General features: G+C 40.4%; 1 protein-coding gene across 7 annotated transcripts in view; it reads left to right on the forward strand.

Annotated features, from left to right (window-relative positions):
* GLIS3 (GLIS family zinc finger 3) overlaps nucleotides 1-27,803 on the forward strand; it is a 695,814-nt gene that overhangs the window by 451,977 nt on the left and 216,034 nt on the right. The window lies entirely within an intron of this gene.

Here is a 27,803-nt window from a genome sequence, read left to right on the forward strand (position 1 = left end):
TCTGTAATCCCAGAAGCCATGTGCACATTAAACACAATTTATCTTACTAGCTTTATTGATGATCTTGTCCCATCACTGAATCTTGTTTAACTTTCAATTTTTGAAAATGTATTATTTTTCCAGAAATGTAGTCTTTACTGTTTTTTAATCTGGGTATCCCTCAGCCTCTATTTATGTAATTGCTTATAGACCCAAGTAGAAAATGTTACATCCTATCCACCTCTCAACACCTGTCAAACCTCTCTAGTTTTGATGTATCTGATACCTTTCTCAGCTCTGTGACATCTAAGGATTGTGTGTGTGTGTGTGTGTGTGTGAGAGAGAGAGTTGCTCATTTGTGTCCGACTCTTAGCAACCCCATGGACTGTAGCCCACAAGACTCTGTCCATGGAATTCTCCAGGTAAGAATAATGGAATGGGTAGCCATTTCCTTCTCCAGGGATCAAACCAAGGCCTCCTGTATTGCAGGCAAATGCTTTACCATCTGAGCTACTAGGGAAGCCCCAGGACTTTATGGATATCCCTTTATTATTATTAGTCTTTACTCAACTTCATATGAAAATGTTCAGCTAGATGGGGCAAGGATAGAGTTCTATGGCAAGCGGCTGGAAACCTCTCTTGTGATGGGTGTCAACTTTGGGAATGGTTTGTGTTTATGACAAGTTTTACATCCTCCCCTCCCCCTAGAATGTATAATATCATAAGAGACTTTGTAAAATGCATTTGTTGAAGTCCAAATTTTGGTGTAATCAAAGGGAAAAATGCTTAGGCAGATATGGCCGATTCTGGGTAAAATTTTGCTGCCTTCTGGTGATTGCAGCTTCTCTTTCTGGCTTCTGATGAACAATTACTTTTAATAAACCATTTCAGATTTTTCCCAAACTCTCTCCCAAGGTGACCTCTATATTGCCTGCCCCCCAGTTGTTGGCACATCTTGTATTTTCCATAGTTATTCAAAGATTCTGACAGGGCTGGAGCTTTAGAGATCTCTTTTGTGAGGATTCATAATATCTAGGCTGTGATGATGCTGTGTTTAATTTCATCTTAAGTCTGTTGTCTGATTTTTTCCAGGCCTTGACTGTTGAGACCAGAATTTCTTCTTTTGTTGAATTATTACACTGTATATACAAAAGGAAAAAAACATCATTTTTATAGCAGAAAATGTCCAGAACACTTCTTTATGCCACTTTCTACTTATGTTAAATGCACGAGGCCCAGTGTGCGTATAGATTTCTTTCATAAGTGGGCTTCTTCAAGTAATAGAGCTGCAGGTGGCAATAATGGCAAAAATGGATCTTTGGAATTAGGAAGTTGAAACAAAAATGGCCAGAACCTAGAACTGGAAAATCAGCATCAACTCTAGGGACTCTGCTATCTGGAGTCTGCTATGGCAGCAGTAGTTCACTGAGTCTCCACCCAGCTCTATGCCGAGGACAGGCTCAACTCCCTTCTGCCCACTTCCTTCCTGCCTCCCTCCCTTCCTGCCTGCCTCCCTCTCTCCTCTCCCTCCCTCCTTCCTTCATTTCCAAGAGCTAAACTCAGGCTTAGTTTATCTATTTCCTCAGCTCCTTTCTTTGCTTTATCTTTTAATTCTGTGCTACAGTTTATTAACTCTTCGGAATTTACATTTACCCATGGTTTTTTTTTTGTTTTTTCTTTGTCATGTTTTTGACTTAGTCAAAATTTTGCCTCACTCTTGGCATTTTGGGGGCTGTTTCTTACCCATTCTCTTGTCTAGGAGGACTTTTATTTTCAGGAGGACTTTTAAGGTGTTGTCTGGAATAATTTAGGAACAGATCTCACCATAGACTTCAAGAAATTAAATAATCTATATTTGTCCTAGTAGAACTGAATACTCCTCAGGTGTTTGCTTTTCTTTTCAATCAGATATAAGAAAACTTGCTAATTCTCTAACTCTGTAACAGTTATCATGAGCAATAACTTGTCACTCATGCCCACAGTCTCTTTCTGAGGATAACTGCTTTTTACTCCACTTGATCCGGGCTTAAACGTGGCTGACTGGGTGACAGGTGCACGAGTGATCCAAAGACAGCAATCAGTGGGCTGGCCAGCAAAAACCTCTTCCCACTCAAGGGTGAAATGGGCCAATCAGATTTCTCTGGAAGGAAATTTCTTTCCTAACTAAAAATGGGAATAGGAGCAGGCAAAAAGGAGCTCAGAAGATGGAAACCCACAGAGAGACCACTGAGACACAAGAGAAAGACTAGGTGCTGTTCCTAAGGGAGAGGGGCGAAGATTGTTTAATGTCTCCCCCAGTCTTTGAGCAGATCCATATACTCACTTGCTTAAATAAATACTTTGTTTTATAGAACTTGGCACTAGGGAGGATGTGTGTAGTTTGGAGCCATGCACTGTTTCAAAGACTTCATTCTTCATTCTGCTGGAGGAGCTTCATTCTGCTCTGCATTGTCCTCTTGAGTAGATCAAAATGTTTTCTCATGTCCTTTCTGTCAGGCATGCCTAGGAGGTCTCCCAGCTTCTCTGGGTACCAGATCCTAACATTAGTTAAAGTGGTGAAGAATGACTTTACTCAATAACTATTGTAATAGAGGAAAAGAGACTCCAATATAGAACTGGCACAATTTTAGATACAAAGACACATGGGAATTCATATCCAAGGAGCAGGATGAGCAGGTCAGTGGATGGAAATTACTAAAAGGAGACCTCAAGGGTAGGGGACTTCTTGCTTAAATGACTTAGCAGGATTCTTGCTACAACTGGACTAGACAAGCCAAAGACAGGACCCGAGGATGAAGCCTAGTTGAAAGAGGACTCGAAGGAACCTGTGTAACATTTGGTTAAGGAGAGAGTCTTTGCCAGCTCTCAACCTACCAAATTTTTATTGGATTTCTGGAACCACAGATGAATTGAAGCAGCATCTTGTTCTTGTCTTGAATGTTGTTCTCTTCTCCCTTTTGTGTTTCTTGATTATGTTCTTCTTAAGAGGTGTGTCAGTTCCCAATAGCTCAGACACGGTGGGCAAACAGGTCTTTGCATTTGTTTCTTTGGGCTTTATTTACAAGCCCATGGCTGCCAGGACTTGTGGGGCGAGAAGGTTTTCCTGGGAGTAGTCTGAGTAATACACAAAATACTGTATTCAAACAGTGTCTTCCCAGCCCTCTAACAGCTGAGGCATTGTTTGAGATTGAACTTGTCTCTACCCTTGGGGTCTTACGTGAGAGCCCTTCCGGCACACGCACTCTAGTGGAGCTGTCAGCCTTCCAGTCACTTCAGACCAGTCACACCCAAATGCCACCTGGGAGTCCAAGCCAGGCTCAGCCAGAACTGCTCCCCTCTCACCTCCCAGCTTCCTTAGTACTTAGAAAAGAAGAACATACATCAAATACCCATTGAACCTCACTCTGACCCCTGCCTCAAAACTAAGAGAACTGCATTTATTCTTAACACTCTACAGTCTATATTAATACTTTAAAAAAATTAATTTTGACAGAACCTCCTCAGGCCTCTTTCCAAAAGAAGTGAGTTTTTCTGAAAATGATTGGGCAGAAAGGCACGAGTGAATGTTTAAAAGAATTAAAACACAGGCATTAAACTGGGACCTTGAGTGGGGCTGTGGGAAGTGGAGGGGGCTAAAGAGAACCATAGCTGAGAGCATTGTGGCTCTGAAATGAGGGCAGAAAAGCCATTTGGGGTTTTCAATAGAAGAATGGCTATTTCTTTGGATATTTCCAAGATTGCCACTCTTGGGGTTTGCCCTGCTTTTTCACTGCACCTTTTTTCTTTTCAAGAAAGTGGTAATGGTTTGGCATCCCGCACATAGCTGCATTCTCCTTATAAATATGTGTACTTTGAAGTCTTCACTCAAATTCAATATAATTTACTTTGGAAAATTGTTGTTTAGGAACATGGTATTAATTCAAGAAAGCTCTTACTGCTTTTATTGTTGCTAAAATCATATATTGTTTTTCACAGAATACCGCCATTTGTTTGCATTTCCCCACAGTTTTTGTTTTTGGGAGTTGTGTTCTGTTCTAGTGGCAGCTGAAGTGATTTTGAGTGTTTGCAGCATGATGTTAATTAACCAAATGTTTCAACCTGGAACTTTAAACACCTGGGCTGACATAAATTGCTCCGAATCAGTGTGGAAATCTTTGGAACTGTGGATATTGAAGATTTGGGGTGAAACACAGTAAATGGTAAAAGATTTTATGCTCTACTGGTTTGTTTTTTTTTTTTTGCTATATTCTTTTTTTTTTTTTAACTTTACAATATTGTATTAGTTTTGCCAAATATCGAAATGGATCCGCCACAGGTATACATGTATTCCCCATCCTGAACCCTCCTCCCTCCTCCCTTCCCATACCATCCCTTTAGGTCATCCCAGTGCACCAGTCCCAAGCATCCAGTATCGTGCATCGAACCTGGACTGGCAACTCGTTTCATACATGATATTATACATGTTTCAATGCCATTCTCCCAAATCTTCCCACCCTCTCCCTATGCAACAGAGTCCATAAGACTGTTCTATACATCAGTGTCTCTTTTGCTGTCTCGTACACAGGGTTATTGTTACCATCTTTCTAAATTCCATATATATGCATTAGTATACTGTATTGGTGTTTTTCTTTCTGGCTTACTTCACTCTGTATAATAGGCTCCAGTTTCATCCACCTCATTAGAACTGATTCAAATGTATTCTTTTTAATGGCTGAGTAATACTCCATTGTGTATATGTACCACTGCTTTCTTATCCATTCATCTGCTGATGGACATCTAGGTTGCTTCCATGTCCTGGCTATTATAAACAGTGCTGTGATGAACATTGGGGTACACGTGTCTCTTTCCCTTCTGGTTTCCTCAGTGTGTATGCCCAGCAGTGGGATTGCTGGATCATAAGGCAGTTCTATTTCCAGTTTTTTAAGGAATCTCCACACTGTTCTCCATAGTGGCTGTACTAGTTTGCATTCCCACCAATAGTTTAAGAGAGTTCCCTTTTCTCCACACCCTCTCCAGCATTTATTGCTTGTAGACTTTTGTTTTTTTTTTAAGCCAGAATAAAAACAGATGAATAAGTGTAGGGTGCTATAGCAGAGTCTGTTCTCAGCAGCAGGCATGTCTTATGTACTCAAGGGTTAACCATCAGCAGCTCCCAGCATCTGTCTGAATGCAGAGAGCATAGGTCGAGTTTATGTTTGGCTGAATATGACCCTGTTCCCATTTCACTTCTCTATTCTGCCTACTCTTCAGCTTGATAAGTTAAAAAACATGGACAGTTGCAAATGAAAAGTCAAGGCTAGTCATGGGAATTGCTAGAGCAAAGGATTTGGTACCTAAATCCTTCCACTTATCCTTTCTTGCCTCTGGGGATTCTGGCCAACAGAATGTATGCAATAAGAACCAAATCTGAATGGAAAATGAAGCGCTGTTTTTATTAGTAACTGAGCAGGCACCTGATAACTTCACACAGACATCTACACAAGAAAGGGACTCTGGTAGGGCTGAAATGAGCCAAAACGGCTGTGCCTGTGAAGCAAGCCCATCCTTTCTTCCACCCAGTCTAAGGTACAGGAGTTAAAATAGAGAATAGTTGATTTGTCTGTAGCACAGTTTCTCAGAAGTAGCGCTAACGACATCTGAAGCCAGATCGTTGTTTGCTGTGAGGGCTTGCCTTCTCTCTCCACTAGATTTCAGTAGTGAACTTTCTCCACTCTTATTTTGACAACGAATGTCTCTAGACATTGCCAGACATTCCTTGGGTGGACAAAATTGCCCCTTGTTTACAACTACTGGCCTATGGGAAGTAGATCCCAACTGATCATGGTTTCCCAGTGATACATACGTTATAAAGCACAAGTTTAACCATGTACCCAAGAGGAAAGGGTCTAGAATAAGATGTGTTTATTAATAAATTGAGTACATAATATGATTGAACTGCTTTCCACCACTGTTTTCCAAATGTTACATATTAGAATCACCTGGGGATCTTGTCAAAATCCTGATGCCCTGGCCACACCTTTGTGTCAGTGAAGTCAGAATCTCTGGGGTGGAACCAGACCATCAGGGTTTTTTTTAAAGCTTCCCAGGGACTTTAGCGTGCAGCCAAATTTGAGAACCAGTCCTTTACAGTACAGGCACTAGTGAGATATGGCCAAATTGCTTGATTTGCCAATATCCTGCCTAACGAACATCTTCCTGCCGTTATTCATTCCACATTACTGGTGAGTAGTTCTCAAACTTTAGCTTGCATAAGAATCACTTGGAGGGCTAGATGTTGAAAAAGAAACCTTTCTGATTCATTAGGTCTGGGGTGGAGCCCGATGTTTCACATTTCTGAAAAATTCCCAAGTGGTCTTGATGCTGCTGTCAGGAACCACCTTTGAGAACCACTTCTGATGACTGTCATTACAACCCTTTTACCCTTGGGTTAAAGGTACCCACAGTGGCCCACCTGTCCCAAGTCAGTAGTACCACCCAATGACAGACGGGGAACTACCTACCAAACTTCACTAGACTTTATCTCTTTTCATCTTCTCATGTTTTTTTCCTTTTTCCATCTTTCGTAAGTCACAGCCCACATAGTTCTATTGAAAGTACTCTATTATTGTAATCAACCTTAATAGTCCTCAGAAATACTCAGAATTTCTATTCAGAAATTTCACATGCCTTCCACACCCTTGGGGCTTCCCTGATAGCTCAGTTGGTAAAGAATCCGCCTGTAATGCAGGAGACCCTGATTCAATTCCTGGGTCAGGAAGATCCGCTGGAGAAGGGATAGGCTACCCACTTTAGTATTCTTGGGCTTCCCTTGTGGTTCAGCTGGTAAACAATCCATCTGCAATTTGAGAGACCTGGGTTCCATCCCTGGGTTTGGAAGATCCCCTGGAGAAGGAAAAGGCTACCTACTCCAGTATCTGGCCTAGAGAGTTCCATGAATTGTATAGTCAATGGGGTCACAGAGAGTCAGACACAACTGAGCGACTTTCACTCTCACTTTTCATATCCTTATTCACTGAATCTGTTTTTCATTTGCTAGCATTTTAAGAGTTTAGGAAAAGACTTCTTGTCTTCAGATTGTCCTTATCTGGTGATAGACCATCAGTGGGGATTTCTTCCATTTTTATTGTAGCATGTTGTGATACTTTGTTTTTGAAATAGACTTTGGGGATTAATTTAGAAATCTAACCATGATTTTATTCTATTTTTAAAAAACTTTTTATTTCATATTGGGGTATAGCCAATTAATAATGTCGTGATAGTTTCAGGTGAACAATGAAGGAATTCAGCCATATGTATACATGTATCCATTCTCCCCCAAATTCTCATCCCATCCAGGCTGCCACATAACATTGAGCAAAGTTCCATATGCTATATATTAGGTCTTTGTTGGTTATCCATTTTGTTAATAGTGGTGTGTACATGTCCATCCCAAATTCCCTAACTATCTCTTGGCCCTCAGCAACCATGAGTCTGTTTTCTAAGTCTGTGAGTCTCTTTCTGTTATGTAATTAGGCTGATTTGTATCATTTCTTTTTAGATTCCACATACAAGGGGTGTCATAACGATATTTCTCCTCTGACTGACTTCACTCAGCATGACAATCTCTAGGTCCATCCATGTTGCTGCAAATGTCATTATTTCATTCTTTTTTATGGCTGAGTAATATTCCACTGAATATAGGTACCACATCTTCTTTATCCATTCCTCTGTTGTTTCCATGTCTTGGCTATTGTAAATAGTGCTTCAGTGAACACTGGGGTACATGTTTTTCAGATCATGTTTTTCTCTGGGTATATGCCCAGGAGTGAGATTGCAGGATCATATGGTAACTCTATTTTTAGTTTTCCATAGAGGCTGCTCTCCATGGTGGCTGTAACAATTTACATGCCCACCAACAGTGTAGGAGGGTTTCCTTCTCTCCATACCCTCTCTAGCATTTATTGTTTGTGAATTTTTTGATTATAGCAATTCTGACAGGTATGAGGTGATATATCATTATAGTTTTGATTTGCATTTCTCTAATAATTAGTGATGTCGAACAACTATTTCATGTGCCTGTTGGCCATCTGTATGTCTTCTTTAGGTTTTCTGCCCATTTTTCTATTATAACCATGATTTTAAAACAATGAATTCATTTTGACAAAATGTCTTTGGAATTAGAAGACTATATATTCAATATGTTATTGTTGTTCAATTGCTAAGTAATGTCTGACTCTTTGTGACCCATGGACTGCAGCATGCCAGGCTTCCTTGTCCTTTACTATCTCCAGGAATTTGCTCAGACTCATGTCCATTGAGTCGGTAATGCCATCCAACCACCTCATCGTCTGTCACCCACTTCCCCTCCTGCCTTCAATTTTTCCCAGCATCAGAATCTTTTCCAATGGGTTGGCTCTTTGCATCAAGTGGCCAAAGTAGCAGGTGTTTTTTTAACCTGTTAGATACAGTTCAGTTCAGTTCAGTCACTCAGTCAATGTCCGACTCTTTGAGACCCCATGAATTGCAGCATGCCAGGCCTCCCTGTCCATCACCAACTCCCAGAGTTCACCCAAACTCATGTGCGTGGAGTCGGTGATGCCATCCAGCCATCTCATCCTCTGTCATCCCCTTCTCCTCCTGCCCCCAATCCCTCCCAGCATCAGAGTCTGGGATGAGCATCAGAGTCTCATTTTCCAATGAGTCAGCTCTTCGCATGAGGTGGCCAAAGTATTGGAGTTTCAGCTTTAGCATCAGTCCTTCCAAAGAACACCCAGGACTGATCTCCTTTAGAATGGACTGGTTGGATCTCCTTGCAGTCCAAGGGACTCTCAAGAGTCTTCTCCAACACCACAAGGCTCCATAATTTAAACATGTTATTTAAAACATGATTGTCTTGCTTTAGAAGTATCAAACTCTGGAGAAAAAGCTGTGACTAACATGTCCCTATTTATGTCTCCCATTAAAATGACTACCCATTCAGAAATAAAGAAGGTGTTGATGAGTAGATATTCGGTTAGTTAAGTACCAGGGCTATCCAGGGGGTTTCCTGCAGATGACCAGAGGATGTCATTTTATTAAAAAGGAGGTCTCAGTTACCAGCTGCCTAGAATCCTTTAAAGCAGGGCTGCCTGCCATGATCTTGCCTTTTGACCCACAGATCTTCCCAAGCAGTTCAAGATGGATTGGCTCTGTATTTGGTATTTGCCCTTTGGCTTTGCAGAGTCAGTTTCTCATAGGCATTTCTACAACTCTAGCAAATGCTATTTGGATGGATTTTGGAAGAAAACAAGTATGCCTTAGGAAATATAGTGAGAATTAGCATTGGACTGGGAAGCCAGAACTAGGCTGTCTCTAGTCCAGGCTCTGGCACTAACTAGTGGTGTGACCTTGGAAAAATCACTTCACTTGTCCTGACTTCAAGCAGGAAGTCTGTAGCCTCTTCTCCAGTGCTGCTATCCTGTGATTATTATGTGAATTTATACATTCTGTAGGCTAGAAACATGGGAGCATAACTGCTTCAGTGAAGCAGGGCTTCTTTCCACAGTCAGGGTAATACATTGTGCGGAAGAGGGAGAGACATGAACAGAGAGTGTTTGGCAGCTTCTCTGTGTTTCCCTTCAGTACTGAAATAATCCTACATTGAACAGCTAGGAAAAAGGAATATTTTTTTCAATCAAGGCCTTGAATTTTAGTACTCACAACCAATTTTAATATGTGCAGAAATACTCTACTGAATGAATGTGCTGTACCCTCTTGAAAGGATAACTAAATGGCCTATTAAATTCCATGTTAAGCAGGTAGAGTGTGGAAGCACCCTAGGTATGAAAAGGGTCCTTTAGAATGTTAACTCCCCAGAAGTTAAGAAGGAATGAGAGTAAGGTCTGGTGCCCAAGCTTGTTACATTGGTTTCCTTCGTTCTCTGAGTTTGTAAGAAAGGGATGGTTCCTAATATTGTAGCAGGCTCCTCAGCTTTACTCAGTGGCTCATGGTGAAAGAAGACGAGGTTATCAGGCAGTCCCTCAATTGTGTGAATTCGACTGCCTTGGAGATCAGTGGAGGAGAAAAGCAGGTGATCATAGTTGTAAGGAAGTCCAGTGTATCCTTTTCCTGATTTTTTCCACAAATAACAATAGTTGTATGCATAGCATTTAATATATAAAAAGGCTTAATCCATGCCTTAAGAAATTAGGGTTAAGGAAGCTGTACAAATGTAAACTTTGAAGGAAAAGAAGGAACAAAAGAGTAGTGGAAAATTGCGTATGACAAGCCAAAGGGCCAGTCATCTTTATAACATGCTAGCATAATGACTTACAGAATGGATTCTCATACATACTCATAGGACCAAAACGCTGAAGGGACATGCCCAGGAAATTCCTTTTCCTTTTAGTCAGTATAAAGCAGCCTTTTGAGACCTGGGAAATCATATTAGATTTCACCTTTAATCTCCCAGACATCAGTCTCTTTACAAGTGGTCATTCTCTGAAAAGTATAAGTCAGGAGTGCTTTGGCATTGAGTTCCAAATGACCGTTATCATCTTGATGATAATTTTTCCAACTTAGTTAACAGTTTATTCAGTTGTAAAACTATAGTGACTCATGTAATTAGAGGTTTCCCTCTGTGTCAACAGAGGATTTTTGGAGCTTGGTAATGAGTTGAACAACTTTTCTGCTGCACTTCAAAAGAGTAGTCAATCATGGGATAATATTTTTAGAATGTCAAAATTGGAATATGGCCGGACACTAATCATCCTCAAATAAAACCCTTGATTAATTATAGAATGAATTATCCAAGAGTGACAAAATTTACTTGGCCTCATTGAAGTTTTATCGGGTTACCTCCTCCATGCCAGGTAAACAGGAAGAGGGAAAAGATGTTCTTCTCCTGCTTTAATGTTCAACTTAAAATAAACATATAAACAAAAACAAAACTACAAAACTCACAAAGATGGGTGAAAGACCTTGTAAAAGTTTCATCCAATAAAATGATTTTTTTGTACTTCCTGCATTTCATGTCTTTCCTGAACGTGGGCAAGCTGAAAGGTGTGTATAAAACATTTCTCAACACCAAAGTGAAATTTCTCCACAGCTGTCATAATAATAGTTCATTTTAAAAAATGTTATTAAAAAAACTGCTTGAACATTTCACAAGCATAAATAAATCAGAGCAAGCTATAGAGAGGGACTACAAATTAATTAAGTGACAAGAAGGACAGGATGAAAATCTGAAATTTGAAATTCAGGAGAATTCCAGCTATAAACCCCTTGTCGAGGTTATCACCTGATTTTTTGCCCCTGAGAAGTTTATCATTTATCTCCAAGTGCTTGGGTCATAGGTTAAGTTGTGTCTGGGCGTGTGAAAGGTCTGATGGGATCCCTTGTTACTGTGTGTGGTGTGTGGCAGGGTTGGGGGTGGGCAAGAGGGAGCCCGGGGTGCACCGCAGCACACAGCGTAGTACCTGGCTTACGGGATATTCACAGTCAGTGTATTTATGAAGCATGTATTTATGATATGCCAGATACTTCTTTAGATAAAAAATTAGCTCGCTTACTCCTCATGGTCTATCAGATTGTCACTCTTATCCCATTTACAAAGAAGAAAACTGAGCCTTGGAGAGATCAGTAACATGTCCATGGGCATAAAACTAGGAAGTGACAGAACTGGAATTTAAATCCTAGGCCTTGTGGTTTTTGGAGTCTATAATCTATGCTCCTGTGCTGTTACTTTTCTCAATAAAAATTTGTTGAAATGAAAATAACATTCTTGTTAATCAAGAGTTTATGAAGCAAATTCACATCATTTCATTTGGTCCTCAAAGTACGCTGTAAGGAAGGCATAGCTATTCCCATTTTAGATAGAGAAAACTGAGGCTTGGACAGGTGGATGATTTTTCCATACTCACCTGGCTAGTAAGTTATGGGGACAAAGTGTTGGAACCTGGATGCCCCCTGGCTTCAGCCCTGGTTTTCCCTCTGCCTTAGCCGAATGGATTAGTAACTCCTATGAACCAGGGGCCACGGCAGTCTGCCCCATTTATTTCTCACCCCCTCCACTGGTTTTCATTTCTCCTTGAGGTCAGTATTTACATTCAAATGAAATGAGAAACGAGTGGGGAGGGATTTTTGCATCAAAGAGGGTTCCTCTAAATAACCAGCTTTCCTGCAATTTCTCCTGGTATATCACCAATCTCTAGTATAGTTTTCTCCAACTCTTGAGCCATGCACAACAAGCAGTCACTTATGGTTGGGACTGGATTTGGGAAGTCAAAGGTCAGTAAAAAAGTCTTAGATAATTCTCCGTTTGTTGGATACTTGTTTACTATCTGGACTTCAGTGCTTAAGGCTGTAGCTTCAGAGTACTACAGGCCCCACACACCCCTGTTTTTCACTGTAGCGCCCTTTGAGTCTCAGAGAGCACATTGCTTTCTTGCTTTAGTCCGGTATCCTTCCATTTTGACTATGGACAGAAACTGTAACGAACTTAGGCTGAGTTCTTCACTTTTTCCCCCAATAGGATCTTACTTTCAATTCAAGTTGTCACTCATTACTAAAAAATCTAGTCTTTATTTATACAACTATTTATTTATATGCCATCTTGTTCCATAGAAAATGAGGTAAATTAAAGGAAACATAAAATAGTAAAATACAGGTAGAAAGTAGAGAATAAAGTTAGAGAAGATAGAAATTAGAATAGGGCAAGAGCTGATGATAGAGATTTGACTTCTAGCTTTTTAGCCGGGGGGGAAAAAACAAGTGAGAACAAAAACAAAATCTGCAATGCAATGAATTTCAGAATTCTTAATCTTTAAAAGAAAATTCTCACTTGGGGTTCATATCAGATGGTAATTCCCTGTGAAAAGCATTATAGGTACTGTGTTTATAAAGATGACCTTGAATCTTTCAATGTAGCACATGAGACAGGCAAGCTGAAACCTATGACATAAAATAAAAGCAGCTCAAAGGCAAGACCATGTGGGAATGCTTAGGAATGGAAGACCTGTCTTGATAGGAGATTCCTGACTGAGCTTTGAAGGAAGGACTTGATTTTGATTGAAGAGAATGAAAAGATGGGCATCCCAGCCCTGGGGAATGAAATGATCCTTGATTGAGGTTATGGTCTTGTGTTTGGGGGAGGCAATCATTTGGGTCGAGTATAAGAAGAGTGGTGTGGAAGGTAAAACAGCAAGGGAGGTTAGTATGAGACTGTGCCTTTTAAGAAGTTGGATGATTTCCATGGAAGGGCTGTGTCCTGATTTTGCTTGGGGACATTGATTGTGACTTCAGGTTCCTCACTGTCACAGAAGTGAGGGATTGAATGGAGGGAAATCAGTTAGAGCACTGTTGCAGTAACAAGAGAAGTGGCCAGGCCCCAACTAGGCCAGTGGCAATGGAAATGAAAAGTAGAAAGTGGAGAATCTGTGGGAGCTAAAATTTAAAAGATTTGACCAAATGTGGAGGCTAACTAGGAGACAGATAGGAAGTGCAACAGGAGAAAGCTAGGAGGTAGCTTTGGGTTATACTGAAGTAATCCAACATGCAGAGATCTGACTGAATCTTCTGGAGTCTTTGGTTTCTTTACAGTATGACACACTGGTCCAGAACTTTGAGTTTGGTTGGCTAAACCTGGTTTTGAATCATGGCTCACTAACTATGTGATTTTCCATAAACAATCAAGCCTTCATCTTGCCATTTGTAAAATGGGGATAACATATACCATAAATAGGGTGGTGAAAACTGAGGGAGAATGTGCACATTTGGAAAATAGCATACTGCGCAGCCGTCATAAGCAATCTTCCTGAGATTATTTCTACTCCTAGTACTTTCAGACTGGTCTTGCTCCTTCTCTTTGTATTTCTGCTCTGTTGTCTCATCTTTAGTTCTACTGGAAACATATATTTCTCAAAACATAATCAGAGCCCCAGTGTCCCGGCTCACCTAGCAATAATAGTACACAGAGCAGCATGGTGAAGTGTCAAGTATGGTCTCACTGCTACTAGATGAGAATCCTCCACATTTGTGTTTTGGTCCCATTCACCACTCGGTGAAGAGGAGAGACACTCTAGGATACCAAGGGACATTCAGGTTCTGAAGGCAAGATCCTGCACTCCAGGATGTGAGGGTTTGCACTGCTAAAATCTTCAACCGAGAAGTGCTCTGGGTGAAGTTAAAGTGGCCCTAAAGGCAGACAATAGAAAAAGGGAGTGCCAGGATTTCAGTGTCACTTGGCTCACCAAACTGCTTCTTGAAGACTTGTAAATATGACAGTCTGCAAAAGCAGCAGCAAAAGTGACAAGTGATAGAAATCGTGATGTGGCCTTCTATGAATCCCCAGGGCAGCTAACACTAGGAAAGAGTCTCTAAACGGTCAGCGAATTGTTTTAACATTCCTAATTATCAGATGTGGACTGAGCTTCTTATTGGAAATTCTCTAATTAACATATTCCTGCTCTGAACACGCTCACAGATCTCTGAAAATTCAAGAAACATTGGAAAAATGTACCAGGAGCTCTAGCTTTAATTGAAAATATAATAATTAGATTGTGGGATCCTACTTTAAATTGTAGAGCCAGATTTTCTTTGGTGTCTAACTTATATTCTGATGATATTATGCCCTGAGAATTAATAAAGTTTCTGGAAATCTGTTACAATTTTTAAAAACTCCATGACTCAGTCTCGACCCAGAAGTATAGATAGGACCCATATCATTCCACTTTTCTTGGATCCTTTGCCTGAGTTGTTGGAGAATTAAGTCCTTGTGTTGTCATGCACATGAATGGAATGTTATTTCATCTGGAATAGCTGAGCTTAACTTTTGAAGTTGGTTAAGTGGTATATTAAAGCGCTGACAAGTGCCAGGCAAAACGTCACTCTTTGATTTGGACAAAAGAGGCCCTATCCTAGTCCCATACTTGAACTTCAATGTGCATAGGGACTCGCTTAGAGATTTTGATTGAGTGGATCCAAGCAGGGCCTAGAATTCTGTATTTTTAATAGGTTCCCAGATGGTATCCACTCTTATGTTGATGGAGCACACTTTTGAGGAGCATAGCTCTGAAGAACCCCAGAGCTATGGCCCTTCTTTATCTTCTCCCTTCCCTGTAAGATAAGGAATCTACAGATCCAAGGAGATGTGCCTGCTCACAGCCTGTGCCCCCTCCTTCTAGACCTTGCTGTGGATATTTAGAGTCCTAGAATTCTCTGCCCAAATGGCCTTACACCTTACTCTAGGGTCTTCTCTGACCTCCTCCTCAGGTTCTTTCACCTGAAGTGGATGAACCCCAGGTCTGAGGGTGGCTGAGGGCCAGTATTGTGGATGTGTGTTCGATACCCCTTGTGGTGTAAGATAGAACTGAGGTGGGGAAAAGGGGGAAAGTCAGGGTATGGGGGGCTCTCCTGGCACAGCTCTGTTCTAGTGCAAGACTCTGAGAAGTTGAAGAATTCTACACTCAACCTGGATCCAGCCTCAGGTTCTTTGAGGAACTTAAAAGGAGAATGCCAGGAGGAGCTAGGGGTCTTGTGAACAGGAGTTGCCTATCTTGAATCGGATAGGGGGAGCAGACACTTCACAGCATATGATCTATGGGCCTCCATTTGTACTCTTGCCCCTATTCTACAAATGTTAGGGTCGGTCTAACCGGACAATGCCTTATGACCCTAAAGAAGTGAGATCTTCATCCCGTCATCATTTGGTATTTTGGATACATTTATTTTTCTTGATACACATTAGAAATATGTATATTAGTTATGCTGCTATACAGTGTACAGCTCTATACTTTTGTTTTATGTGCTGTTCTGCCATCCTTGAATATATTTAGTAGCAGACACATTCTTTTAAAAGTAAGATTTTTTAAAAAACTTATAAAAGGTAATGCAAAATTTTTATTATTTACTATAAATGTTTTTATTCTGTGAGGAAAATAAAATGATATGCATTTGCATTTTATAATTTTGGTAGATTTCAGTAAAAGTTGGTTCTTGGTTGATTAGACTACTGAAGACCAAAGTTCACAGCTATAGTTAAAGAGTACAGGACCAGTGCTAAGTGAAAGGAGTGCAGGGTCTTCTACTGAAACTGGCCTCTCTTGTTCTAAGTTTTCATCTGCAACATTTGAAACCTCCTTCTGAGTGCAGAGAGCATCTGTGTTTCAGAACCCTCAGGCCCAGCACAGTAGGCACTCTTAGCAGGACTCACGGCCCGTAGGATCTGCCACTTAGGATGGTGATCTCCCCAGGTATCCCATGTTGCTCAGTGCTTCCCTGCTGCCTCTGTCTGATCTTCTGAACACCCCACCCTTCCCGCCAAGATTGAGAGGGTCTGGTGAGTTCTTTGGATTTTGCTGAACTTAACCTTCTGTCTTTCTAGACTCAGTAACTGCCAGGACTTTTAGGCTAGTTAGAATATAGGCTCCTGTATATTGGCATGGAAAATGAAGGTTTAAAAAGAATGATTTCAAACCTCAATTATGTCACTGAAGAGAAAGAGACTGGAACCATTGGAGCAATTTCTAATTGATTTCTCAATTGAACTGCTTGCTTTCTTAGCATCTTTATATCTCTATGGGTATTTCTTCAGCACCTATGAGCAGTTTATTTTTCCTTCTTTGTCCCATTTTTTCCTCTTCCCTTTCTTTAATCTCCTTTTTTGACATTTAAAACTATTGAAGTGAAATTCACATAACATCTAATTAACCATTCAGTGTGCAGTACATTAACATATTCTGGACATTTAATATGAATGGGATCAAGTGATCTTTGGTGTCTGGCCTCTTTCACTTAACATGATTTTGTGGTTAACCCACACTTAGCATGTATCAGTACTTCAGTTCTTTTCATGGCTGAATAAGGGGAGAAGACAGGAAGGAAATTGATATTTTGGAGTCATACATTACATTACATTACATAATACATTATCTCATTTGATCTTCAGAGGAACCCTATTATCTCCATCTTACAGATGGAGAAACTGAGGCCTTGAAAATTTAAGAAACTTGCTGCTGCTAAGTTGCTTCAGTCATGTCCGACTCTGTGTGACCCCATAGACAGCAGCCCACCAGGCTCCCCCATCCCTGGGATTCTCCAGGCAAGAACACTGGAGTGGGTTGCCATTTCCTTCTCCAATGCATGAAAGTGAAAAGTGAAAGTGAAGTCGATCAGTCGTGTCCGACTCTTCTCGACCCCTCCGTTAAGAAACTTAGGGAGGCTTATATTGCTATGTATAATGGAGCCAAGAATTGGCCCTAGAGGTGTCCGGTTGCAAAGTTCTCTATAGCAGTACATGGTGTCTTTGTAATCTAGTAAGTATTCAATTACTATTTACTTAATGGATGAATGAGTTAATTAGGAGAAAGAAAGTGCATGTTGCTCCTCTAGTGGATCTGGTTTGTGCTTCTTTGGTCTGACACAAGTTTGCAGATGGATCCTGGGAAATGAAATTGACAGGACCCCCACCCACTGGGTTCCCCTTTCTCTCAGCTCTGAACCAGACATCCAGCTGGACAGAGCTAAGGAATCTTAAGAGATACTGACAGATTGACGGCCTGTTAGCTGGAGTATACCTCTCCTGTGAGGGTTCCACCAGAACTCTTATTTAGAGGTGGGTGTCTGAATGCCTCCTCCTCCTGGAAACTGGCAAGAGTAATGGACTGGTTGGGAGGCTGGATTGAACAGGATCCTAGTGAGCTGTCAAATGTGATTGCTGAAATCGTTTCAATATGAGCTTATCAGACTGTTTAGGAACAGAGAACAGCACAGTACATGTTATTTATGGCATTCACACTCTTACAGCTAGAAACAAAATATAGAATGTCCCAGACTCGGATTTAAATTAGAATATTCCAGCGTGCACAAATTAACTGAACAATAGATTTGAAGGACAAGAAAGAGCCTCAAATTTAGAGGAGAGAGCGGGGCGGGGGGGAAAGAAAGCAAGAGCCAGAGTGAGAAAGATTGAAGAAATATGTCTAATTTTATAGAGCGACTTGAAAATGTTTTAGTCCTCAAGTGCTGCCTGTCCTTTACCAACTGTGGGAATGGGAAAGGCATTCTAGTGTATCCCGTTGTGAGTTATTTTAGCAAAACTCCTGCTGTGAACAACTGCTGAATTGCATTGTTTTCTTTGTGGCTTTCAAACCTGTTTGGATAAATCTTTCAGAATTTTCTGCAGTCGTTTGAGTGACTTTGAGAGGACTAATGTTTGTTCAGTTAAATACATGTGGCCTGTTAGCCAGGTTACTAAAACTGTATCCTGGTGGACTGTTAATGACTGAGAGTTTGTGCCCTAAAGATTGGTGGGCTTGTAATTATTGTTGAGAGAAAGATGGGATGGTTTGAGATTTGAAGGGGGCTCACTACTGAAGGCCCCCCACCTACCCTGCAGGCGTCTGTCTGGTGTGACCCACCAATGTATGTCCTCAAAACCTGGGAACCCATTTGGGGTCAGGTAGACCCGGCTTTGAATCCAGCCCCAGCTTTTATCAGCTGTGTGAATTTTATCCTTCTCTGAATCTATCTTCTCATATGTGAGTGTTCTTCAGTCCGTTGTGTCTGACTCTTTGCGATCCCATGGACTGCAGCACATCAGGTGTCCCTGTCTTTCACTATCTCCCAGAGTTTGCTCAAACTCATGTCCATTGAGTCGATGATGCCTTCCAACTATCTAATACTTGGTCACCCACTTCTTCTCCTGTTCTTGATCTTTTCCAGCATCAGGTGTTTTCCAATGAGTTGGCTCTTCCCATCAGGCGGCCAAAGTATTGGAACTTAAGCTTCAGCATCAGTTCTACCAATGAATATTCAGGGTTGATTTCCTTTAGGATCCACTGGTTTGATCTCCTTGCAGTCCAAAGGATTCTCAGAAGTCTTCTCCAGCTCCACAGTTCGAAAGAATCAATTCTTTGGCCCTCAGCCTTCTTTATGGTCCAACTCTCACATCCATACATGACTGCTGGAAAAACCATAGCTTTGACCATATGGGCTGTTGTTGACAAAGTGATGTCTCTGCTTTTTAATTAGCTGTCTAGGATTGTCATGATACTAATTATAAATGGAAATATAGCATTTTTGATAAGCTTTCTCTTTGAGAAGTTTTATTTGAGTTCTCTATATAATCTCAGCCTGAACACCTACAGACAGGCTGGATACTACATGGATTTAATTGATGAAAGAGAATGACCTCTTTCTGGCTCTTGCCTGGATCACTTAGGGAAGAATTAACCTTCACTGAGTAAGATATGCTATAAAACTGTACTTCTTAAACGATGTGTAGAAGAGGGTCAGTTTTTTCTCTTTGCATTTTAAGCTACTATAAATGAAACATGGTCCTCCTGTTCATGGCTGGATTCACCAGACCTGTTTGACAACACTGGATCTGGTCTATACCCTGTTCAGGGAAAATTGAGTCTACATATCACAACAATATCAAGTTTCTATTTGGAGTTTATATAGCAAAGTTTCTGTAAGTATAGAAACTCCCAGTTTCTGTACTTATTGAGTGTCAATAACAAATAGATTGTGACCAGCACTGGTAATCCTAATGCTTCTGTATCAGTGAGAGAGCAGTGAGGTGGGAGCACATCCAGAGCTGACAGAACTTTCTAGTCTCTGACCTCTTGTGGGCTAAACTCTATTTCATATTCTTTCCCCTTATCCCTTGCCTTGTAGAAAACCTAAAATTCAAGCTCAGGATTGCCATGGCTTTCAAAGCTGATACTACCTGTATGGCCCACATGGTGCAACGTGTTTCTCAACAGAAAGCGGGTTTTGGAGGAGTGCTGAGACTTATTTGCCAGTGTACTTCACCCAGAGTCCTCAGTTTTTATCAGTCCTTACAGGCATATCTCATTTATTGTGCTTTACTTGATTATTCTTTGTATTGATACTACAGTTTTCACAAGTTAAAAGCTTGTGGCAACCCTCAATTATTAGATGATAGTTAGCATTTTTTTTTTTTAGCAAAATGTACTTTTTAAAGTAAGGCATGTCTTTGTGTTCTTAGACATAATGATTTTGTACAGTTAATAGCTCGTTTCACATGCTAGCAAAGTTATGCTCAAAATCCTTCCAGCTAGGCTTCGGCAGTACAAGAACTGAGAACTTGTGGATGAACAAGCTGAGTATAGAAAAGGCAGATGCTTCAGAGGTCAAGTTGCCAACTTTCATTGGCTCATGGAGAAAGCAAGAGAGTTCCAGAAAAACATTTACTTCTGTTTCATTGACTATGCTATAAAGCCTTTGACTGTGTGGATTACAACAAATTGTGGAAAATTCTTAAAAGAGATACAAATACCAGACTACCTTACCTGTCCCCTGAGAGACCAGTATGCAAGACAAGAAGCAACAGTTAGAACCAGACATGGAACAACAGACTAGTTCAAAATTGGGAAAAAGAGTATGTCAAGGATGTATACTGTCACCCCACTTATTTAACTTCTATGCAGAGTACATCATGAGAAATGCTGGGCTGGATGAAGCTCAAGCTGGAATAGATTTCCAGGAGAAATATCAACAACCTCAGATAGAAGATGATACCACTCTAATGGCAGAAAGTGAAGAGGAGTTAGAATCTCTTGATAAAGGTGAAAGAGGAGAGAGAAAAGACTGGCTTGAAATTCCACATTAAAAAAGCTAAGATCGTGGCATCCAGTCCCATCACTTTCTGTCAAATAGAAGGGGGAAAAGTAGAAGCAGTGACAGATTCTATTTTCTTGGGTTCCAAAATCACTGCAGACGGTGACTACCGCCTTAAAATTGAAAGACGCTTGCTCCTGGAAGGAAAGCCATGACAAACCTAGACAGCTTATTAAAAAGCAAAGACAGCACTTTGCTGACAAAGCCCTGTATAGTCAAAGCTATATTTTGCCCAATAGCCGTATACGGATGCGAAAGTTGGACCATAAAGAAGGTTGAGTGCTGAAGAAATGATGCTTTCAAACTGCGGTGCTGGAGAAGACTTTTGAGAGTCCCTTGGACTGCAGGAAGATCAAACTAGTCAATCCTAAAGGAAATCAACCCTGGGTGTTCATTGGAGGAACTGATAATGAAGCTGAAGTTCCAATACTTTGGCCACCTGATGTGAAGAGTTGACTCATCAGAAAAGACCCTGATGCTGGGAAAGATTGAAGGCAAAGGGAGAAGAGAGGCAGAGGATGAGATGGTTAGGTAGCATCACTGACTTGATGGGCATGAATTTGAGAAAATTCCTGGTGATAGTGAAGGACAGAGGAGCCTGGCGTGCTGCAGAGTTGGGTATGAGTTAGCAACTGACAGTAACAACAGTTAATAGATTATAGTATAGTGCAAATGTAAGTTTTATATGCATGGGAAACCAAAACATTCTTGTGATTTGCTTTATTGTGATATTTCCTTTATTGCAGTTGGTCTGGAATTGACCCCACAATATTTCTAAGGTATACTTGTCTATGTTTAGGAACAAACACAAACATTTCCTTGGTGACACTTTTTTAAGGCTTATGGACAAGCTAGCAGGCTTACTGTAGATTTTGCTTCCAGAATGTCTTTGAAAAGCAATGGAAAAAAATAGCATAATGGAGTTACATTTAGACACAATTCTCTGAAGAGTTGCAATGCCTAGTGCTGTTTTCTGAGCTGCACAGAATTTAAGCTAAAAATTCAAATTTATTCTTGGCTACCAGGAGTTTCGGAGAAGGCAATGGCACCACACTCCAGTACTCTTGCCTGGAAAATCCATGGACAGAGGAGCCTGGTAGGCTGCAGTCCATGGGATTGCTGAGAGTTGGACACGACTGAGCGACTTCACTTTCACTTTTCACTTTCATGCATTGGAGAAGGAAATGGCAACCCAATCCAGTGTTCTTGCCTGGAGAATCCCAGGGACGGCAGAGCCTGGTGGGCTGCCGTCTATGGGGTCACACAGAGTCGGACACGACTGAAGCGACTTAGCACCAGGAGTTTAGAATCTAAACAGTGTGGAAAGCTCAAACTATATGTTATGTCAGATAAGGACTGGGCAGTTTCATAAAATTTTGAGTATGTTTTAAAAAAATTTTGACAACTGGAATTCAGTATATACATGGTTTTCTTTAGAAACCAGATTAATTTATTTCAAATTTATTGAGCTACAATCTATGTACAATAAATTATATCCTGTTAGAGAATGCACATTGTTTCACACCTGTATAAGCCCATGAAATCATTGCTCCAAACAGAAGACATAGATCATTTTCATCACCTTCGGAAGTTTCTTCATTTTGCTTTGCAATCTGATCTTCTCTCAGCCTGCAATTCTCGGCAACCATTGCTCTGGGTTTTGTCTTATAGATTAATTTACATTTTCTGGAATTTTAGACGAAGGGTGTCTTACAGTGTGTACTCTTCTGTGTCTGGCTTCTTTCACCCCTGTACCTGTCTTGAGATTCAACCATGTTGTGTCTCAGTAGTTCATTCCTTTACAATGCTGAGTAGTATTTCACTTTATGGTTATAACATATTTTGTTTATCTATTTTCCTACTGAATTGGTACCAGTTATTGGCTATTGTGAATAAAATAGCCATGAATATTTATGTACAAGTCTTACCGTGGACATATATTTGCATTTCTCTTGGGCAAGTACCTAGGAGTAAAATGTCTGGGTCATATGGTAGGTATACATTTAACTTTTTAAGAAATCAGGATAGAGCATTTTTTTTTGCTAAGTTCATCCACCAAGCAATGCATAGACATTAAACATAGAAAGTTTAATTTTTATACATGAATGGATAGAACCGAGTTGTGGGAAAGTAAGGATTTTCTGTAAAAATGCATGCCAAAATATACTCTTAAAAAAGGACTTTCATTGTATTGGTTTTAATACAATTGGTTTTAATTTAAATATCAAAATGAATCTGCCACAGGTATACATGTGATATTGTAAAGTTTAAAATATATATATATATATGTATATAAATAATGTTACATATTTTAAGCTAGTAAAAAGATATATGCCATCCTCAAAAAAAAAAAAGAAAGAAAAGCATGGTGGGCTTTTCAAAAAAAAAAAAAAAGGACTTTCAGAACAGGGAAAACTGAGCTATCAATAGAGTGAATTCTAATCACGTAGTTATCAAACCAAGCGTAGAACCTGGAGCTTGAACCTCCATCAACAAGATTATCTTTCAGGATTTGAAATAGCTCGGCTGGAATTCCATCACCTCCACTAGCTTTGTTCGTAGTGTTGCTTCCTAAGGCCCACTTGACTTTGCACTCTAGGAAGTCTGGCTCTAGGTGAGTGATCACACCATAGTGGCTATGTGGATCACTAAGATCTTTTTTGGATAGTTCTTCTGTGTATTTTTCCCACCTCTTCTTAATATCTTCTGTTTTTGTTAGATCCTTACCGTTTTTGGCCTTTATTGAGCCCATCTTTGCCTGAAATGTTCCCTTGGTATCTCTGATTTTTTTGAAGTGATTTCTAGTCTTTCCCATTCTATTGTTTTCCTCTATTTATTTGCATTGCTCGCTTAGGCAGGCAGATTGGCAAGTGCTTCTTCAGCTTGCTTCTGACAGAAAACTGTAACCTGCCTAGAGCTCAGGGAAAACCTCTAGGCCCTCAGGTGTATTTTTGTTAGAAATATGAAAAGAACCTCTTTAGGTTAAATGCAATGTTACATTATATCAATTAAAAATGAGATTCTAACTGTATTAAATTGTGAAACAGGAGAGTTGACTGGGACACAACAGAAGTTGTGTTTTAAAGCAGAAATGAATAATAGAAAGTTATCCAAGGCTGAAGTTATCTCCTGTGAGGCAGATCAGAATCCACCATAGATGTTGTCTTCTGTGACATTTGCTGTGTAGAGGATAAAATCGTGTCTCTGTCTGCTGGTGACATTAACTCATTAAACTAAGCATCAGTCAGATAAGTTTGGTCATGAGGGGTTTTGCAAAGATCAGAGATAAATTTCTTATTCAGTTGCATCAAAACCACAAGAAAAATAATAGAAATTATTTTAAAGTGAATATGAATTAGTAATTCAGGTTTAATCTTTGATAGTCTACATTATCCAGTTTGAACCATCCTCCAAACTTGATTTTTTTTCTTAACATAGTATACTATAGGATATATACTCTAGTATAGAAATTATGGTATAGTACCTACGACACATGATAGGTAGCAGCCTCAGAGACCTTCAAGTCCTTTCAGGGACTTGTCCAAGAATTGCAAATGCTCAGTTCCTGTTACTCTTGAAAAAGCTTTGCATCAGATCTGTGTCTTTTTTAATCTCTCAGACCCACTACTTTCTCTAGTGCACAGAAATCTCTGAGCTGCTCTATTTTTGGCTCTGCGAGCAGGTGGAAGTTGATTTGTGTTGAGTGTTACTGCGGTTGTGATCAGGAGATGTGTGACCAGTATCATTTGCTTGTATCAGGGTGATAGCAATAAAGAATTTGAAACGAGTCCGCCATGTGTGCTTCTGCTAATTGTTTACTTTTTTTTGATGCAGCTCGGCACTAATTCTCACAGTATCAGACATTTATAATCTGATGCTGTGTAAATGAGTGGGGAGATATCTAAAAACTGTCTCATAGCTGGAAGCTCAGGCTTATTGGAAAAGCTATTAAATCTCATGATTAAAACCAAGGTGAAAAGCCTGGTGGCAGAATCCATGTTACTAAATAAGTGTTTTTGTGTGTGACTCTTCCTAAAGATCTTAGTCTGCACATGGATCTGATTGGTTGAAAGGCTGAGAAATACAGCCCCAAAGACTTAAAAAAAAAATCAGGTTTCTCTAATACTCAGAAAAGGATTGGTGAAATTTACCTTAACTTGACCAGATGTTTGGGCGTGATATATATGTAAATAGACAATGCTTGGTTTGAGAAGGGTCTTGACAACTCAAGTCCTTGCCAGGAAGATCTGTAGTATACTCACAAACAAAGCTTCTTTTGTGCCAGTTCTAAAAACAAACAAATGGACCTTCTCATCTGCTGCCCACCCTTCTCACCCCACGCTGGCCACAAGGGCCCCTGTTTCTCTTGCACACAAGACTCGCTCCTGACTCAGTGTCCTTGCACTGGCTGTTCCCTCTCTCAGGAACTGCCCTCTGTCCTCATCTACTAACTCTCACCCCTTTCAAGGCTTTGCTTAAATGCCACCTTCCTCATGAGATCTATTAATACCTTAGCATCTGATCTAAAATGGAAGCCCACACTTTCCCTGCTCTAAGTTTTCTTTTTTACTATAGCATTTACCAACTTTCAGCATGCTGTAGAATTTACTTACTTTGTTTCCAGCTTATTGTTGGCCTTTTCTTCCTATCCCTCTCCCTGAAGGCAGAGTTCTTTGCTGTATTGTTCATTGTTCATGGGTGAGTCCAAATACCACATAATAGACACTCAGTAAATATTTGCTAAATGAATGAATTTATGGTATGAGCTTACCATACTGGAAAAAAAAATATCTTGGGTGGTAAGGTTGCCAGGTCCTGAGGCTGTCTGATGTAGTCCCAGAGATGTGCAGATAGGGTCTGTTCCTACTATTGAATTTTTTGCCAGATGCATGATATCAGGCAAATGGCTTAACTTTCTGGGCAACCATTACTTCCTAATCATCCCTGAAAATGCTTGTGAGGGACAAAGAAGTCACAAATATGAAAGCACTGTTTAAACATCCTGTATAAACTTTGATTGTATATTATTGAGTCTTAATGTTCCAAAGAGCCAAGATTTTTTCTATTTTCACCAAATTCTTAACCATCATCCTTCGTGTTGCTTTGAATGGAATGAAACTAGCATTTATTGACTGCCTGTTAGGTGACACTGTGCTGGGTGCCTTCCTCAAGTCACCTCATTGCTCCTCTCTACCACTGCATGAAGTGACTGCTGTTCCCTCATCTGTCATACGGATTAAGGGCCCAGAAGGGTGTAAGTAGGATGGCTGGAATTTGAACTTCAGCCTGTGTCATTCACAGATTCTTCATGCTCTTTCCTCTAAGCAAGAATATATGGTTTTTCTTTTCTAGTCAGGGAAAATTGTTCTCATTAGCTTGTTGTGGTGGGGTGGTTTCAGTCACTAAGTCATGTCTGACTCTTTGCGAGCCTGCCAGGCTCCTCTGTCCATTGGATTTCCCAGGCAAGAATACTAGTGTGGGTTGCTATTTTCTTCTCCAGAGGATCTTCCTGACCTAGGGATCGAACCTGTGTCTCCTGCCTTGGCCAGCAGATTCTTTACCACTGAGCCACCAGGGAAGCCCCTTGTTAGCTTAGAGTCATTTATATTCTGTCCCCTGTCATAGTGATTCCTGAAGGGCATGTACCAGTGTCACTGGGAACACGTGTTTTCCGAAGTGCGTACACCTGCCTCCCTGGGGATTGGGCCTCGTCGACAACAGCTATTGACTAGGAGACTATGGGTGTAGGTTAAAGATAGTTTGAGAGCTATTGCACTTTTGGTTCGAAAGTTACTCACTAAGTCATCCTTCTCACTTCTCCCTTCTTTGAGCCCGCTAACTCCAGTCAATTATATCTAAGAATCTGTGAAGTCCCTTATATTTTAGTCTAATGTTTTGCAGGCTTAATTTAATTCAAAGATAATAAACTATGACTTAGGAAGAACATCCCAAGTGTTCATTTATGAAAAAGCAACCAGGAAAGAGAAGCGATTCATCTTATTTCCTTCCTTAGTGACTTCTTTTTCAACTGTGGGTTCTGGGCATAGGTCAGTGCATCATCCCCAGGGCTTCCCGAGCCAGCTCTTGTGTAACTGGGGAGGGAAGATGAGGAAGCACAGCCAAGAACTTACCTCTAAACCTCAACGTAATTGTCCTGTCTCATACTCAACATTCCTCCTATCAAGAGAGGACAAAGGCCACTAACAAGTAGCCAAGTTTATTTCAGTTTGATCCCTTCCTCCTTCCCTCTCTTCCTTCCTTCCTGTCAAGATATAGTTATAATTTTTGATTACTTTATAGGAAGAGTTTTGCTTCTTTATCAGTCCAAGCATTCAAAAATCATGCTTTTATGAAGATACCCACAGCCTTGATATGTAGCCATATTTTTGTTTTAGAAGTAGGTTTTCTGGGAGTGGGGCTGGGCTCAGGGGACAAGGCTTGCCCCATTGTTGTTAAAAAATAATGTTGCTTTCAGCCAGTTTGGTCAATACATCATGGTCTTACTGCTAATGTTCCAACGGCATATTGAACTGACTGACCTTTGCAATCCCAATTTCTGCTGAATTTTTTTCATCAGTTGTAGCACCCATCCTTAAATATTGTTGCTGCCATATAGTTTGAGAAGTATATGTATATTCCTTTTGTAATTTTCAGACTTCTCCCCTGGCTCATTTCGTCACCAGGCTATTCATTCTCAGAGTTCTGTCTTTGCTTGTTATACTTCCCCTATTGGGAATCCCTACAAACTTCAAATCTTTGCTTCTGAACCCTAGCCACCTTTCACAGCCTCCTTCAGATCATCTTTACTCTGGAAAGACTTCTGGGACTGTCTGAAGGCAGAGATTTATGCCTTCTCCAGACTGTTGTCCTCACTCTTTCTGTCCCTCATGTGATATTTGTATACTCCTGGTGTTACTAGTTTGTGTGTGTATATGTGTGCATGTGTGCATGTCTCCACAGATAGATTGCTGACTTCTTGAAAGTAGAGATAGCATATCTTATTTTTTTTTATGGCATCCAGCACCCAAATTCCATCATCTGTTGGGTGCAGAAGTATATCTCACCTGATACTCCCTGCTGCAGAATGAAGATTAGTCAAGGAGTAAACAAGTTCTTGAACTGGATATAGTTACTAACCTAGAACTAAACCAGCATCTCTTTTTATTTTTCCAAGCAAATGACTGCCACTATTCAGTGACAAGCATAAGGCTAGCCTGTAATAA

This window comes from Bos indicus, chromosome 8, assembly GCF_029378745.1.
Source record: "Bos indicus isolate NIAB-ARS_2022 breed Sahiwal x Tharparkar chromosome 8, NIAB-ARS_B.indTharparkar_mat_pri_1.0, whole genome shotgun sequence".
In the NCBI taxonomy this organism is placed as follows: Eukaryota; Metazoa; Chordata; class Mammalia; order Artiodactyla; family Bovidae; genus Bos; species Bos indicus.